This window comes from Triticum aestivum, chromosome 2A (assembly GCF_018294505.1).
Source record: "Triticum aestivum cultivar Chinese Spring chromosome 2A, IWGSC CS RefSeq v2.1, whole genome shotgun sequence".
Classification (NCBI taxonomy): Eukaryota; Viridiplantae; Streptophyta; class Magnoliopsida; order Poales; family Poaceae; genus Triticum; species Triticum aestivum.
In genome coordinates, this window is record NC_057797.1 from 245,197,694 (window position 1) to 245,213,341 (window position 15,648).

A 15,648-nucleotide genomic window follows, 5' to 3' on the forward strand; every position below is an offset into this window, starting at 1 on the left:
TCCTCCGGGGTTACTGTTTCAATAACATTGGTTTCAACATTTAAGGGATTACCTAAGATATAATGTTTGATTCTTTGACCGTTCACCACCTTCGGATTTGTGCCTTTGAAGTTGTTGATTTTTATGGCATCGGAACGATAGACCTCCTCGATAACGTAAGGACCTTCCCATTTAGAGAGAAGTTTTCCTGCAAAAAATCTTAAACGAGAGTTGTATAGCAATACATAATCACCTACATTAAACTCGCGCTTTTGTATTCTTTTATCATGCCATCTTTTAACTTTTTCTTTAAATAACTTGGCATTTTCATAGGCTTGAGTTCTCCATTCATCGAGTGAACTAATATCAAATAACCTCTTCTCACCAGCAAGTTTAAAATCATAGTTGAGTTCTTTAATAGCCCAATATGCCTTGTGTTCTAGTTCGAGAGGTAAGTGACATGCTTTTCCATAGACCATTTTATACGGAGGCATACCCATAGGATTTTTATATGCAGTTCTATATGCCCATAATGCATCATCAAGTTTCTTGGACCAATTATTTCTAGATCTATTAACAGTCTTTTGCAAAATTAATTTGAGTTCTCTATTGCTCAGTTCTACTTGACCACTAGACTGTGGGTGATAAGGGGATGCAATTCTATGATTAACATCATATTTAGCAAGCATTTTACGGAAAGCACCATGAATGAAATGTGATCCACCATCAGTCATTAAATATCTAGGGACTCCAAACCTTAGAAAAACAACTTCTTTAAGCATTTTAATAGAAGTGTTATGATCAGCACTACTAGTTGGAATAGCTTCTACCCACTTAGTAACGTAATCAACAGCAACTAAAATATGTGTATATCCATTAGAGGAAGGAAAAGGTCCCATATAGTCAAAGCCCCAAACATCAAATGGTTCAATAACGAGTGAATAGTTCATGGGCATTTCTTGACGTCTACTAATATTACCAATTCTTTGGCATTCATCACAAGATAAAACAAACTTACGGGCATCCTTGAAGAGAGTAGGCCAATAAAAACCAGATTGCAATACCTTATGTGTAGTTCTATCTCCAGCATGGTGTCCTCCATAAGCTCCGGAATGACACTTGCACAGGATCTGTTCCCGTTCATGCCCGGGTACACAACCTCTAATAACACCATCTACTCCTTCTTTATAAAGATGTGGTTCATCCCAAAAGTAATGCCTCAAATCATAGAAGAACTTTTTCTTTTGCTGGTATGTGAAACTAGGTGGTATAAACTTAGCAACAATGTAATTAGCATAATCAGCATACCATGGAGCGGTATGAGAAGCATTTATAACATTTAATTGCTCATCAGGAAAGCTATCATCAATAGGTAGTGGGTCATCAAGCACATTTTCTAACCTAGACAAGTTGTCTGCAACGGGGTTCTCAGCTCCCTTTCTATCAACAATATGTAAGTCAAATTCTTGTAGCAAGAGAACCCATCTAATAAGTCTAGGTTTAGCATCTTTCTTTTCCATAAGATATTTAATAGCAGCATGATCAGTGTGAATAGTTACTTTAGAATCAACAATATAAGGTCTGAACTTATCACAAGCAAATACAACTGCTAAGAATTCTTTTCCAGAGTAGCATAATTTCTTTGAGCATTGTCTAGGGTTTTACTAGCATATTGAATAACATTTAATTTCTTATCAACTCTTTGCCCTAGAACAGCACCTACAGCATAATCACTAGCATCACACATAATTTCAAAGGGTAAATTCCAATCAGGTGGCTGAACAATAGGTGCAGAGATCAATGCTTTCTTAAGTATTTCAAATGCTTCTACACAATCATCATCAAAGACAAATGGTATATCTTTTTGTAATAAATTAGTCAGAGGCCGAGAAATTTTTGAGAAGTCCTTAATGAACCTCCTATAAAAACCGGCATGACCAAGGAAACTTCTTATACCTTTGATGTCCTTGGGACATGGCATCTTTTCAATAGCATCAACCTTGGCTTTATCAACTTCAATACCTCTTTCAGAAACTTTATGCCCCAAGACAATACCTTCATTAACCATAAAGTGGCACTTTTCCCAATTCAAGACAAGATTAGTTTCTTCACATCTCTGCAAAACTCGATCAAGGTTGCTTAAGCAATCATCAAAAGAAGATCCATAGACGGAGAAATCGTCCATGAAAACCTCACAAATCTTTTCACAAAAGTCAGAGAATATAGCCATCATGCATCTTTGAAATGTAGCAGGTGCATTACATAAACCAAAAGGCATACGTCTATAAGCAAAAGTACCAAAAGGGCAAGTAAAAGTAGTCTTTGATTGATCCTTAGCTGACACAGGTATTTGAGAGAAACCAGAATAACCATCTAGAAAGCAAAAATGTGTATGTTTAGATAACCTTTCTAGCATTTGATCGATAAAAGGTAAGGGGTAATGATCCTTTTTAGTAGCTTTATTTAATTTCCGGAAATCAATTACCATCCTATAACCGGTAATAATTCTTTGAGGAATCAATTCATTTTTATCATTAGGAACAACAGTAATACCTCCCTTCTTAGGGACACAATGGACATGACTTACCCACTGACTATCAGCAACGGGATAGATTATACCTGCATCAAGGAGCTTTAGTATCTCCTTTCTTACCACTTCTTTCATTTTAGGATTCAGCCGTCGTTGATGATCACGAACTGGTTTAGCATCTTCTTCCAAATTAATTTTATGTTGACATAGAGTGGGACTAATGCCCTTAAGATCATCAAGAGTATACCCAATAGCAGCACGGTGCTTCTTCAGAGTTTTCAATAATCTCTCTTCCTCATGCTCTGAAAGGTTAGCACTAATAACAACAGGATATATCTTTTTCTCATCAAGATAAGCATATTTAAGAGTATCAGGCAACGGTTTAAGCTCAAACACGGGATCACCCTTGGGTGGAGGAGGATCCCCTAGGGTTTCAACAGGCAAATTGTGTTTCAGAATAGGTTCTTGTTTAAAGAATACTTCATCTATTTCCCTTCTTTCATTCATAAACATATCATTTTCATGGTCTAGCAAATATTGTTCTAAAGGATCACTAGGAGGTACGGCAATAGAAGCAAGACCAATAATTTCATCCTTACTAGGTAATTCTTATTCACGGTGTTGTCTACTAAATTTAGAGAAATTAAATTCATGAGTCATATCATCTAAACCGATAGTAACAACATCCCTTTTGCAATCTATGGTAGCATTAACAGTATTTAAGAAGGGTCTACCAAAAATAATGGGACAAAAGCTATCTTCTGGGGAACCAAGAACAAGAAAATCAGCAGGATATTTTGTTTTGCCACACAAGACTTCAACATCTCTAACAATTCCCATTGGTGAAATAGTATCTCTATTGGCATGTTTAATTGTGACATCAATATCTTCTAACTCAACAGGTGCAATATCATGCATAATTTCTTTATAAAGGCTAATAGGTATTGCACTAGCACTAGCACCCATATCACATAAGCCATGATAACAATGATCTCCTATTTTAACAGAAATAGTAGGCATGCCTACCACAGGTCTAGGTTTATCTTTAGCACAAGGTTTAGCAATTCTAGCAGTTTCATCACAGAAATAAATAACATGCCCATCAATATTATCAGCCAAGAGATCTTTAACAATAGCAATATTAGGTTCAACTTTAATTTGCTCAGAGGTGTATAAGTTTTAATATTGCTTTTACGAACCACAGTTGAAGCTTTAGCATGATCCTTTATCCTAACAGGAAAAGGTGGTTTCTCAACATAAGCAGTAGGAACAATAGGATCATTATAAGTGACAATCTTTTCTTCAACTTTAATAGGTGCAGCTACTTTTACTTCTATGGGAGGATGATATTTAAACCACTTCTCCTTGGGGAGATCAACATAAGTAGCAAAAGATTCACAGAAAGAAGCTACTATCTCAGAGTCAAGTCCATATTTAGTGCTAAATTTACGGAAAACATCGGTATCCATAAAAGATTTAACACAATCAAACCTAGGTGTCATACCTGACTCCTTACCTTTGTCGAGGTCCCAATCTTCAGAGTTGCGTTTAATTCTTTCCAATAAATCCCATTTGAATTCAATAGTCTTCATCATAAAAGAGCCAGCACAAGAAGTATCAAGCATGGTGCGATTGTTATCAGAAAGCCGAGCATAAAATTTTTGAATAATCATTTCTCTTGAGAGCTCATGATTGGGGCATGAATATAACATTGACTTAAGCCTCCCCCAAGCTTGAGCGATGCTTTCTCCTTCGCGAGGCCAAAAATTATATATATAGTTGCGATCATGATGAATAAGATGCATAGGATAAAACTTCTGATGAAATTCCAATTTCAATCGTTTGTAATTCCAAGACCCCATATCATCACATAGCCTATACCATGTCGATGCATCTCCCTTCAAAGATAAAGGGAAGACCTTCTTCTTAACAACATCTCCGGGTACACCTACAAGCTTAAATAATCCCCAAACTTCATCCACATATATCAGATGCTCATCAGGATGTTTTGTTCCATCTCCTAAAAAAGGATTAGCTAGCAGTTTTTCTATCATACCCGAAGGAATTTCAAAGCAGACATTTTCATTTTCATATTCATTTTCAGTAGGTTGAGTAGGTTGAGGAGCAACTCTTTACTCTACTTGTCGGGGTGAAGATACCCCAAACAAGCCCCTCGGAGGATTACTTTCCATAGTAACAAGTGACAGTAAATTTCAGCACACTATAAATTTTTCCATACCAAATTCCACCTACCAAAGGCGCGTCACTCCTAGGCAACGGTGCCAGAAAAGAGTCTTGATGACCCACAAGTATAGGGGATCTATCTTAGCCCTTTTGATAAGTAAGAGTGTCGAACCCAACGAGGAGCAGAAGGAAATGATAAGCGGTTTCCAGCAAGGTATTCTCCGCAAGTACTGGAATAAGTGGTAACAAATAGTTTTGTGATAGGATAATTCGTAACGAGCAACAAGTAACAAAAGCAAATAAGGTGCAGCAAGGTGGCCCAATCCTTTTTGTAGCAAAGGACAAGCCTGGACAAACTCTTATATGATGTAAAGCACTCCCGAGGACACATGGGAATATCGTCAAGCTAGTTTTCATCACGTTCATATGATTCGCGTTCGGTACTTTGATAATTTGGTATGTGGGTGCCGGTGCTTGGGTGCTGCCCTTACTTGGACAAACATCCCACTTATGATTAACCTCTATTGCAAGCATCCACAACTACAACAAAAGTATTAAGGTAAACCTAACCATAGCATGAAACATATGGATCCAAATCAACCCCTTACGAAGCAACGCATAAACTAGGGTTTAAGATTCTGTCACTCTAGCAACCCATCATCTACTTATTACTTCCCAATGCCTTCCTCTAGGCCCAAACAATGGTGAAGTGTCATATAGTCGACGTTCACATAACACCACTAGAGGAGAGACAACATACATCTCATCAAAATATCAAACGAATACCAAATTCACATGACTACTAATAGCAAGACTTCTCCCATGTCCTCAGGAACAAACGTAACTACTCATAAAGCATAAACATGTTCATAATCAAAGGGGTATTGATATGCATATAGGACCTGAACATACGATCTTCCACCAATTAAACCAACTAGCATCAACTACAAGGAGTAATTAACACTACTAGCAACCTACTAGCACCAATCCCGGACTTAGAGACAAGAATTGGATACAAGAGATGAACTAGGGTTTTGAGAGGAGATGGTGCTAATGAAGATGTTGATGGAGATTGCCCTCTCCTGATGAGAGGGCGTTGGTGATGACAATGGCGATGATTTCCCCCTCCGGGAGGGAAGTTTCCCCGGCAGAACAGCTCTGCCGGAGCCCTAGATTGGATCCGCCAAGGTTCCGCCTCTTGGCGGCAGAGTTTTGTCCGAGAAGATGGCTTATGATTTTTTCCCATCGAAAGACAACATTGTAGCAGAAGATGGCCACCGGAGGGCCACCAGGGGGCCCACGAGGTAGGGGGCGCGCCCAGGGGGGTAGGGCGCGCCCCCACCCTCGTGGGCAGGGTGTGGCCCCCCTGGTGAATTTCTTCCACTGAGTATTTTTTATATATTCTGAAAAAGTCTTCCGTGAAGTTTCAGGACTTTTGGATTTGTGCAGAATAGGTCTCTAATATTTGCTCCTTTTCCAGCCCAGAATCCCAGCTGCCGGCATTCTCCCTCTTTATGTAAACCTTGTAAAATAAGAGAGAATAGGCATAAGTACTGTGACATAATGTGTAATAACAGCCCATAATGAATAAATATTGATATAAAAGCATGATGCAAAATGGACGTATCAGGCAGAGGCTGCTCAGATGGACGTGGATGAGGATGAGATTGAGGAGGAGGAAGCGGATGAGGTCAGCTCTGCTGGGTATGCTCCTCCCTCTACATAGCCCTCATGGGCTAAGAAACTGAAGGCCAATATGAAGGCTTTGTTCTGTATGCAAGCCAAGGGACAGTACAGGACCCATGTTCTTCCAAGGAGAGTCGTTGTCGCGACAAGAGGATCTTGAGGACGTTTGGCGAGGAGATATCAAGTGGGTCTGAGAAGCACATCACTCCAGAGGCAGAATGGATGGCAAAGCAGGGCTACCAATGGACTGAGTCTGAGGAGGAGACCATCCCCACTGCCGACCGACGAGGACCGTGACGAGTGATTGCTCCAGCTTGAGCTACCACCTGTGTCATAGGTGTCCTCTCTGCCTTTTTGGTGTCTCAATGCCAAAGGGGGAGAGAGAGTAGGGATTTGAGAGTCGTGTGTCGTGTTTGCTTTCGTTCTGTTGGACCTCATTTGCTTTGGTTTGGGTTGTCGTGAGTTGTGTTCCCTTATCATATGGTGTAACACATATGCACTCTAGCGTATCTTACTGTCTTTCATGATTAGTAGCCCGTGAGCTTATGCTATCTTGTGCCAGTTAACTTATGCTCATATGTATTATCTTGCCTCACTGTTAGTATTAGTTACTCCATTGCAAGATTTGCCTCGTCTATAAAATATAGGGGGAGTGTTGATCCTAGTATGTGTGCCGTGCTGTCCAAAGCACATCTCCAGAGTGCACACATCTAGGGGGAGCCCGTATATATTTTATAGATGTTGGGTTTGCTTATGCTTTTATTTTATATCCCTATGTGTAAATCCCGTATTGTCATCAATCCACCAAAAAGGGGGAGATTGTAGGGGCATATTTATCCCTTGGTAGTTTTGGTGATTGATGACAATGCTTTTGCGGACTAATCGTGTGCATTGAGCATTTTCAGATATATCATGTCGAGGCACAAGACAATTTGGTGCCCCTCGAAGACTATTGAAGACGACGTTTCTCTACGTTTCTTTTCGGTGGATTTGAGTCATAGGAAAGCCGTACTATTAAGAGGGGGTCCGCGTTGGAAAGGTTTGGGTGGAATCAACACGTACACATCTGTTCCTTTTGCACCACCTTTCCTTTGACTCGTTGGAGCATCCTCCGTTTCTCCGTATCTCTGCAAAAGGAAGGACTTCTAGTGTTGCTGAACTTGGGCATGCGGTAGTACTGCTCCTCAGAGCGGTAGTACCGCAGGCCCCTGCGGTAGTACCAGCCTTGGGCGCGATAGTACCGCAGGTGCTCACGATAGTACCGCTTCTCAGACGCAGTAGTACCGTGGCCTCAGGCCAGGCTTAGCAGCACGAGCAGAAGTAGGGGCGGATGTAATTTTTTACATCCGCGCCCTACGCGGTAGTACCGCTCCTGGCTTGCGGTAGTACCGTGTCAGATTTTTGCATAGATCTAAACTCAACAGAAGTTGCCATGGATGTATTTTTATATGGCCATGCCTTCTCTATCTAGCCTATCCCTGCCTTGCAGTAGTACCGCAAGGGGGAGCGGTAGTACCGCGTCAGCGGTTCTACCGCCCTCTGCTTCAACGCATCAGGGCTAGTTTAGCTACTGCCGCGCCAGCGGTAGTTGATGTCTACTACATAACCTTCTTCTTGTAGACGTTGTTGGGCCTCCAAGCGCAAAGGTTTGTAGGACAATAGAAAATTTGCCTCAAGTGGATAACCTAAGGTTTATCAATCCATGGGAGGCATAGGATGAAGATGGTCTCTCTCAAACAACCCTACAACCAAATAACAAAGAGTCTCTTCTGTCCCCAACACACCCAATACAATGGTAAATTGTATAGGTGCACTAGTTCGGAAAATAGATGGTGATATGAGTGCAATATGGATGGTAGATATAAGTTTCTGTAATCTGAAAACATAAAAACATCAAGGTAGCAAGTGGTAAAAGTGAGCGTAAACAGTATTGCAATGCTAGAAAACAAGGCCTAGGGTTCATACTTTCACTAGTGCAAGTTCTCTCAACAATCATAACATAACTGGATCATATAACTATCCCTCATCATGCAACAAAGAGTCACTCCAAAGTCACTAATAGCGGAGAACAAACGAAGAGATTATTGTAGGGTACGAAACCACCTCAAAGTTATCCTTTCTGATCGATCTACTCAAGAGTCTGTAGTAAATTAACACAAAGCTATTCTTTCCGTTCAATCTATCCTAGAGTTCGTACTAGAATAACACCTTAAGATGCAAATCAACCAAAACCCTAATGTCACCTAGATACTCCAATGTCACCTCAAGTATCTGTGGGTATGATTATACGATATGCATCACACAATCTCAGATTCATCTATTCAACCAACACAAAGAACTTCAAAGAGTGCCCCAAAGTTTCTACAGGAGAGTCAAGATGAAAACGTGTGCCAACCCCTATGCATAAGTTCACGAGGTCATGGAACTCGCAAGTTGATCACCAAAACGTACATCAAGTGGATCACGTGAATATCCCATTGTCACCACAGATAAGCACATGCAAGACATACATCAAGTGTTCTCAAATCCTTAAAGACTCAATCGGATAAGATAACTTCAAAGGGAAAACTCAATCCATTATAAGAGAATAGAGGGGGAGAAACATCATAAGATCCAGCTATAATATCAAAGCTCGCGATACATCAAGATCGTGCCAAATCAAGAACACGGGAGACAGAGATCAAACGCATAGCTACTGGTACAAACCCTCAGCCCCGAGGGTGAACTACTCCCTCCTCGTCATGGAGAGCGCCAGGATGATCAGGATGGCCACCGGAGAGGGATTCCCCCCTCCGGCAGGGTGCCAGAACGAGTCTAGATTGGTTTTAGGTGGCTATAGAGGCTTGCGGTGGCGGAACACCCGATCTAGGTTATTTTCTAGAAGTTTGGGAATATATAAGAGGCGTTGGCGTCGGGAACAAGTCAGGGGGTCAACGAGGCGACCACGAGATAGGGGGGCATGCCCAGGGGGTAGGTCGCGCCCCCACCCTCGTGGTGGCCTTGGGACTCTTCTGGTCCATCTCCGATGCTCCGTGGGCTTCTTCTAGTCCAAAAATGATCTTCATAAATTTTTAGGCCAATTGGACTCTGTTTGATATTCTTTTTATGCGATACTCAAAAACAAGGAAAAAACAGAAACTGGCACTGGGCTCTAGGTTAATAGGTTAGTCCCAAAAATCATATAAAATAGCATATAAATGCATATAAAACATCCTAGATGGATAATATAATAGCATGGAACAATGAAAAATTATAGATACATAGGAGACGTATCAGGCATCCCCAAGCTTAATTCCTGCTCGTCCTCGAGTAGGTAAAAGATAAAAACAAAATTTTTTATGTGGAATGCTAACCAACATATTCATCAATGTAATCTTCTCTATTGGGGTAAGAATATTCAGATCCATAAGATTCAAGACAAAAGTTTAATATTGACATAAAAACAATAATACTTCAATCATACTAACCAAGCAATTATGTCCTCTCAAAATAACATAGCCAAAGAAAGCTCATCCCTACAAAATAATATAATTTGTCCATGCTTCATTTTCGTCACACAAAATGCTCCCATCATGCACAACCCCGATGACAAGCCAAGTAATTGTTTCATACTTTAGTATTCTCAAACTTTTTCAACTTTCACGCAATACATGAGCGCGAGCCATGGACATAACATTATAGGTGGAACAGAATATGATGATGGAGGTTGTGTGGAGAAGACAAAAAAGGTGAAAGTCTCACATCGACGCAGCTAATAAATGTGCTATGGAGATGCCCATCAATTGATGTCAATGCAAGGAGTAGGGATTGCCATGCAACGGATGCACTAGAGCTATAAATGTATGAAAGCTCAACAAAAGAAACTAAGTGGGTGTGCATCCAACTCTCTTGCTCACGAAGACCTAGGGAATTTTGAGGAAGCCCATAATTGGAATATACAAGCCAAGTTCTATAATGAAAAATTCCCACTAGTATATGAAAGTGACAAAATAGGAGACTCTCTATTATGAAGATCATGGGGCTAGTTTGAAGCACAAGTGTGGAAAAAGGATAGTAACATTGTCCCTTCTCTCTTTTTCTCTCATTTTTTGGGCCTTCTCTCTCTTTTTTGGCCTTTCTCTTTTTTTAATTTCCTCACACGGGACAATGCTCTAATAATGATGATCATCACACTTCTATTTATTTACAACTCAAAAATTACAACTCGATACTTGAACAAAATATGACTCTATATGAATGCCTCCGGCGGTGTACCGGGATGTGCAATGATTCAGGAGTGACATGTATAAAAATTATGAGCGGTGGCTTTGCCACAAATACGATGTCAACTACATGATAATGCAAGGCAATATGACAATGATGAAGCGTGTCATAATAAATGGAACGGTGGAAAGCTGCATGGCAATATATCTCAGAATGGCAATGGAAATGCCATAATAGGTAGGTATGGTGGCTATTTCGAGGAAGATATAAGGAGGCTTATGTGTGATAGAGCGTATCATATCACGGGGTTTGGATGCACCGGCGAAGTTTGCACCAACTCTCGAGGTGAGAAAGGGTGATACACGGTGCCGAAGAGGCTAACAGTGATGGAAGGGTGAGAGTGCGTATAATCCATGGACTCAATATTAGTCATAAAGAACTCACATACTTATTGCCAAAATCTAAAAGTCATCAAAACCAAGAACTACGCGCATGCTCCTAGGGGGATAGATTGGTAGGAAAATACCATCACTCATCCCCGACCGCCACTCATAAGGAAGGCAATCAAAGAACACCTCATGCTTCAAATTTGTCACACAACGATTACCATACGTGCATGCTACGGGACTTGCAAACCTCAACACAAGTATTTCTCAATTTCACAATTACTCAACTAGCACGACTCTAATATTGCCATCTTTATATCTGAAAACAATTATCAAGTATAAAACTTCTCGTAGTATTTAATGCACTCTATATGAAAGTTTTTATTATACCCATCTTGGATGCCCACCATACTAGGACTAATTTTGTAATCAAAGCAAATTACCATGTTGTTCTAAAAAACTCTCAAAATAATATAAGTGAAGCATGAGAGATCAATAATTTCTTCAAAATAAAACCACCATCATTCTCTAAAAGATATAAGTTAAGCACTAGAGCAAACGACAAACTACTCCGAAAGATTAAGTGAAGATCAATGAGTAGTTGAATAATTATGCAACTATGTGAAGACTCTCTAACATTCAAGAATTTCAGATCTAGGGATATTATTCAAACAACAAGCAAAACAAAATAAAATAAAATGACGTTCCAAGCAAAACACATATCATGTGGTGAATAAAAATATAGCTCCAAGTAAAGTTACCGATGAACGAAGACGAAAGAGGGGATACCATCCGGGGCATCGCCAAGCTTAGGCTCTTGGTTGTACTTGAATATTACATTGGGGTGCCTTGGGCATCCCCAAGCTTTGGATCTTGGTTATCTTTGAATATTACATTGGGGTGCCTTGGGAATCCCCAAGCTTAGGCTCTTGACACTCCTTATTCCATAGTCCATCGAATCTTTACCCAAAACTTGAAAACTTCACAACACAAAAGTTAACAGAAAACTCGTAATCTCTGTTAGTATAAGAAAATAAATCACCACTTAGGTACTGTTGTGAACTCATTCTAAATTCATATTGGTGTAATATCTACTGTATTCCAACTTCTCTATGGTTCATACCCTCCGATACTACTCATAGATTCATCAAAATAAGCAAACAACACAATGAAAACAGAATCTGTCAAAAACAGAACATTCTATAGTAATCTAGAGGTTTCGAATACTTATATAACTCCAAAAATTCTGAAAATTTAGGACGACCTAAATAATTTGCATATTGATTTACTTCACTTGGAATTGGTATTTTATCGCTCTCTGGTAAAAAATGAAAATTATTTGCGTGAGTGCATACTTTCTATTTTTATCGGAAAGATCAAACAATAATCACCCAAGAAGGTCCTAAAGGCTTTACTTGGCACAAACAATAATTAAAACATAAAAAACACAATCATAGGAGAAGCTAGATGAATTATTTATTACTAAACAGGAATAAAAAGCAAAGAGCAAAAAATAAAATTGGGTTGCCTCCCAACAAGCGCTACCGTTTAACGCCCCTAGCTAGGCATGATGATTTCAATGATGCTCACAAAGATAAGAATTGAAACATAAAGAGAGCATCATGAAGAATATGACTAGCACATTTAAGTCTAACCCACTTCGTATGCATAGGGATTTTGTGAGCAAACAATTTATGGGAACAAGAATCAACTAGCATAGGAAAGCAAAACAAGCATAACTTCAAAACTTTAAGCACATAGAGAGGAAACTTGGTATTATTGCAATTCCTACAAGCATATATTCCTCCCTCATAATAATTTTCAGTAGCATCATGAATGAATTCAACAATATAGTTATCACATAAATCATTATTTTCATGATGCATAAGCATAGAAATTTTATTACTCTTCACATAAGCAAATTTATTGTCATGGATAATAGTGGGAGCAAACTCAACAAAATAACTATCATGTGAGGCATAATCCAATTGAAAATTAAAATCAAGATAAGTTTCATGGTTATCATTACTCTTTATAGCATACATGTCATCACAATAATCATCATAGATAGCAACTTTTTTCACATAATCAATTGGAACCTCTTCCAAAATAGTTGATTCATCACTAAATAAAGTCATGACCTCTCCAAATCCACTTTCACAATTATCACAATATGATTCAACACCCTCCAAAATAGAGGGATCATTACTTCCTAAAGTTGACACTCTTCCAAACCCACTTTCATCAATACAATCATCATAAATAGGAGGCATGCTATCATCAAAATAAATTTGCTCATCAAAACTTGGGGGACAAAAATATCATCTTCATCAAACATAGCATCCCCAAGCTTGCGGCTTTGCATATCATTAGCATCATGGGTATTCAAGGGATTCATACTAACAACAATGCAATCGTGCTCATCATACAAAGATTTAGTGCCAACCATTTTATATATTTCTTCTTCTAGCACTTGAGCACAATTATCAGAATCCTTATTCTCACGAAAGACAATAAAAAGATGAAGCATATGAGGCACCCTCAATTCCTTTTTTTGTAGTTTTCTTTTATAGACTAAACTAGTGATAAAACAAGAAACTAAAAAGTTTTGATTGTAAGATCTAAAGATATACCTTCAAGCACTCGCCTCCCCGACAACGACGCCAAAAAAGAGCTTGATGTCTACTACACAACCTTCTTCTTGTAGACGTTGTTGGGCCTCCACGCGCAGAGGTTTGTAGGACAGTAGCAAATTTCCCTCAAGTGCATGACCTAAGGTTTATCAATCCGTGGGAGGCTTAGGATGAAGATGGTCTCTCTCAAACAACCATGCAACCAAATATTAAAGAGTCTCTTGTGTCCCCAACACACCCAATACAATGGTAAATTGTATAGGTGCACTAGTTCGGCGAAGAGATGGTGATACAAGTGCAATATGGATGGTAGATATATGTTTTTGTAATATGAAAATATAAAAACAGCAAGGTAGCAAGTGGTAAAAGTGAGCGTAAACAGTATTGCAATGCTAGGAAACAAGGCCTAGGGTTCATACTTTCACTAGTGCAAGTTCTCTCAACAATAATAACATAATTGGATCATATAACTATCCCTCAACATGCAACAAAGAGACACTCCAAAGTCACTAATAGCGGAGAACAAACGAAGAGATTATTGTAGGGGTACGAAACCACCTCAAAGTTATCCTTTCTGATTGATCTATTCAAGAGTCCGTAGTAAAATAACACGAAGCTATTCTTTCCGTTCGATCTATCCTAGAGTTCGTACTAGAATAACACCTTAAGACGCAAATCAACCAAAACCCTAATGTCACATAGATACTCCAATGTCACCTCAAGTATCTGTGGGTATGATTATACGATATGCATCACACAATCTCAGATTCATCTATTCAACCAACACAAAGAACTTCAAAGAGTGCCCCAAAGTTTCTATCGGAGAGTCAAGACGAAAACGTGTGCCAACCCCTATGCATAAGTTCACGAGGTCACAGAACTCGCAAGTTGATCACCAAAACATACATCAAGTGGATCACATGAATATCCCATTGTCACCACAGATAAGCACATGCAAGACATACATCAAGTGTTCTCAAATCCTTAAAGACTCAATCCGATAAGATAACTTCAAAGGGAAAACTCAATCCATTACAAGAGAATAGAGGGGGAGAAACAACATAAGATGCAACTATAATAGCAAAGCTCATGATACATCAAGATCGTGCTGAATCAAGAACACAAGAGAGAGAGAGAGAGATCAAGCACATAGCTACTAGTACATACACTCAGCCCTGGGGGTGAACTACTCCCTCCTCGTCATGGAGAATGTGGGACGATGAAGATGGAAACCGAAGAGGGATTCCCCCCCTCCGGCAGGGTGCCAGAACGGGTCTAGATTGGTTTTCGGTGGCTGCAAAGGCTTGCGGCAGCGGAACTCCTGATCTAGGTTATTTTCTGGAAGTTTGGGAATATATAAGAGGCGTTGGCATGGGGAACAAGTCAGGGGGGTCCACGAGGCGGCCACGAGATAGGGGGGCGTGCCTAGGGGATAGGGCACGCCCCCACCCTCATGGTGGCCTCGGGACTCTTCTGGTCCATCTCCGATGCTCCGTGGGCTTCTTCTAGTTCAAAAATGATCTCCGTAAATTTGCAGGTCAATTGGACTCTGCTTGGTTTTCCTTTTCTGCGATACTCAAAAACAAGGAAAACACAGAAACTGGCATTGGGCTCTAGGTTAATAGGTTAGTCCCAAGAATCATATAAAATAGCATATAAATGCATTTAAAACATCCTAGATGGATAATATAATAGCATGGAACAATCAAACATTATAGATACGTTGGAGACGTATCAGTAGTACCGTAGTGCCTTGCGGTAGTACTACGGGCCCTGGCGGTAGTACTGCGGGCCCTGGCGGTAGTACCACATCTCTGGTGCGGTGGTATCGTGCGTCGCAGGCTGAGTTGGTGGATAATGGTTGGATTTGTTCTTCTACTATAAAAGGGGAGTCTTCTTCTCCGAGTTGACTACCTCTTCCACCCTCAAGATCCATTTTCGCCCGATCTCTTTCCCGAGCCAATCAAAATCGTTGATTTCCTAGGGATTGGTTGAGAGAAGGCCCCGATCTACACATCCACCAAGAGAAATTTGATTCCCCCACTAA